The 3992-nt window shown below is 27.6% G+C and overlaps 1 protein-coding gene across 8 annotated transcripts in view; it reads right to left on the bottom strand.

Annotated features, from left to right (window-relative positions):
• Nucleotides 1–2928: 2928 nt before the first annotated feature.
• The window catches only part of LOC113813988 (uncharacterized), a 24774-nt gene continuing 23710 nt past the window's right edge, over nucleotides 2929–3992 (bottom strand). For all 8 annotated transcript variants that reach the window (XM_070142258.1, XM_070142259.1, XM_070142257.1 and 5 more), the window contains one exon: nucleotides 2929–3992. This exon is cut by the window's right edge and continues 3952 nt beyond it. The gene's annotated coding sequence lies outside the window, so the exon portion shown is untranslated.

The following is a 3992-nucleotide window of genomic DNA, read 5'->3' as shown; positions in this document are numbered from 1 at the left end:
AACATTTCTTACGATGTACATTGCTAGTTCTTGTTAATCGCCTACATTCTTTCGTCGCACATATTATGAAATATAAGCTCATTTTCTTAAGCATTTTTAGCAGCTTGTTCTGTAACGCGAAAACTTTTATTTCCTGAATCGCCCTTATGCGATGGAAAACGACAACGGATTCACACATACTACACTGTTAATCATCGGATTCAAAGAAAATATTTGCGAGATGGGTGGCTTGTGTGAAACTGAAAAAATACATACATATATATATATATATATATATATATATATATATATATAGATAGATAGATAGATAGATAGATAGATAGATAGATATAGATATATAGATATTTAATTACATATATATATATATATATATATATATATATATATATATATGTATTTATATATATCATATATATATCTATTTATATATATCATATATATATATATATATATATATATATATATATATATATATATATATATATATATATATATATATATATATATATATATATATATATATATATATATATATATATATATATATATATATATATATATATATATATATATATATATGTATATATATGATATATATAAATATATATATATATATATATATATATATATTTATATAGATATTTGTATTTATATATATATACATATATATATTCATATTTATATATATATATATATATTTATATATATATTCATATTTATATATATATATATATATTCATATTTATATATATATATATATATATATATTTATATTTATATTTATATTCATATTCATATTCATATTTATATATATATATATATATATATATATATATATATATATATATATATATATATTATATATATATATATATATTCATATATATATATATATATATATATATATATATATATATATATATATATAGATAGATAGATAGATATTTATATTTGTATATACATATATATATTTATGTTTATATATATATATATAATATATATATATATATATATAATATATTTATATATATATATATATATATATATATATATACATATTATATTCATTTATATTTATATATACATATTTATATCTTTATATACACATTTATATCTATCTATATATTTATATTTATATATATATATTTATATTTATTTATATATTTATATATATATATATATATATATATATATATATATATATATATATATATATATATATATATATTCATATTTATTTATATTTATTTATATATTTATATTTATTTATATATATATATATATTTATCTATATATATCTATATCTATATCTATCTATCTATCTATTTATATATTTATATTTATTTATATATCTATATTTATTTATATATTTATATTTATTTATATATATATATATATATTTATCTATATATATCTATATCTATATCTATCTATCTATCTATCTATCTATCTATCTATATTCTTCCTGATACTTCACTGACTTCCTCAATGCCCCTTTCTCATCCCCTGGATTTTTGTCCTCCTACTTCTCCAACAGCCACCTCTGTTTCCTTGAACAATGTCCCAACTCTACCCCCTTATAGACCCCCTGTCCTTTCCCAAAATATCTCATCCTCTCAACCACCCAAACGAAATCCTTCCCCAAAACCCCATTCTTTTCCACATACATCATCCTCTCAACCACCCAAACCATCCATACCACCCAAACTAAACCCCCCCCAAAACCCCATCCTTCCCCACTATCCCTCCCACTTCCTCCTGAATACAAACATGAATCTCTTCACCCTTCCCCAGTCCCCATCCTCCCTATCGAACCTGCGGACACTACTCCTTCACCTACTCCTGATCCTTTATCTCAACCCTCAGATACCTAATCCCCTATTACTAAGACAACCATATTTACCATTATCACCTATTACCCCTATTCCTTCCCCAGTCACAGATACAATGCAATTCATTTAATTGTTCTACCTCCTTAACCTTTCCCATTTATTAATTACTGCTCTATTTCATTTACTTCCCTCCTTTTTGTTGCCAAAATTTCATACAACACCCTCCAATCTTTCACACCTAACACCTTCCCCTCTCCCCGGATTTCTCTCCTACTCTTCAACAGCTATCTCTATTCTTCCTTGAACATTTTTCTTATACCTTCCCCAGTGACAGATACACTATAATTCACTGTCGCCCTACCTCCTTAACCCTCCTCTCTATAGTAATTTCTGCTCTAGTTCACTTGTTCCCTTTTTTTCCCCTTTTCACTAACATGCTATCCTATAATGCTCTCAAGCCCTTGACATCTAACACATTTTATCGTAATCTTTAACTCTCCTTTGCCCTTTCCGATGTAATACTTTACCATAGTGCTATGACCTTTGATGTCTAGCACATTTATTTTCAAACATTAAACAAACAGATGGATATAGACAATGTCTGTGAGGGACTAGCAAACTGTGGCTGGGACAAGCCCAATGTTGAATTCCTGTCACCCTCCATGCATAAATGGAGGGAATGAGTTATGGAGAGGTGGGAGTATTCTTCAGCTTTTGGGGTATGTAAATATAATCTCATTGTACATTGTCATTCTTACCAAAGGACCATCAATGTACAATCAGACTATATTCATTCCTACCTAAGGTGTTGGAATGAATCAAAATATTGTGAATAACAATGACAACATTGGGAAGATAAGCATAATTTGGAGAGGAAGCTTTAAATGTCTAGTTTAACTTAATACCTTCAAAAAAATAACTTTTTCATAAAACATACATGTCCTCTCAAGAAAGGTGTCAATTATTTACACTGGAATATCTGTATTAGGAAACAAAATTGCTGACACCTGCCTCATTTGAACAGTGAAATCTTCCAAAGATATATTTATCTTAAAGCAGCAGGAAAGAGACAAAAATGAATAAAAATCAAACCATATGTCTTCTAGTAATTTAATAGCAAAATACATTACTATACATTGCAGTAGTTCAAATGGCAAATATATTAATAGGTGAAGATAAGTTATAATTGAGACATTTCTTTCCTATCTTTAGGACATAATAGCAAAATACATAACAAGAGCTTCTTAGCACATCACATTACTGTATATTCTTGAGATCCCTAAGAATGCATTTCATCTTGTGATAACATTTTCCTCTCATCAGATCCTATACAATAATAAATAAATTTTTGTATGAAAAAAATACCACCTAACTTGAGATTCAATGTAGTATAAGCTCATACTACAGTGTATGACCTCGTTATATCCCGAAAAGACCTAGACTAGCCATTATTTGTTCATATACAGGTAAATAATGCATACATACCCAATCTATGCCATACCTGTATCAGTCCACATAAAGTAAAATGAAAAATGCAACAACTATTAGGTAGTGTGTAACCATTGCTCCTTCTTATTAAGACTAGATATTAATTGTCAGACAAATTTTTGTGTATACACAAAAGAGGATCCTTGTATTACAAAAATCAACATACTGTAACATAACAGTAACTATAATGAAACCAAAATATACAAAAAAAAGTATACCAAATATTAAAGAACAAAGTTTCCTTATTGAACATTTCAGTACAGGTTAGTACTTGTTTAGAGACAAATAAATGCCTGCATGGATTACATATCACAATAAAAACAAAGCAGGAATGCCTGCAAATGTATATTATCAGTCTAAGAGACTGACTCTTAACCCACTAGAGCTGGTACATTTCCAAGCCGTAAATGATGGTTTCCGGGCAGCTTCAAAATCGGCGTGCAGGCCAGTCCGGGAACCTGCTTGCACGCCACACAACGCGTACCACAGGCAACAAAATCAGAGCGCAAGCTCCAATCTAGCATTGCACCGACAGGACGCCCGGATATGTTTTTTTTTTTTTTTTTTTTTTTTTTTTCTGGATGTCACACATGTGAGACCCACTGCAAGTAGGTTGGTAACAAAACAGGTTTTACAATAGAAGAACAGTAATATCCAAGCATCAATGAAGTT

This window comes from Penaeus vannamei, chromosome 29 (genome assembly GCF_042767895.1).
Source record: "Penaeus vannamei isolate JL-2024 chromosome 29, ASM4276789v1, whole genome shotgun sequence".
Classification (NCBI taxonomy): Eukaryota; Metazoa; Arthropoda; class Malacostraca; order Decapoda; family Penaeidae; genus Penaeus; species Penaeus vannamei.
This window is presented reverse-complemented; position numbering and strand designations above follow the sequence as displayed.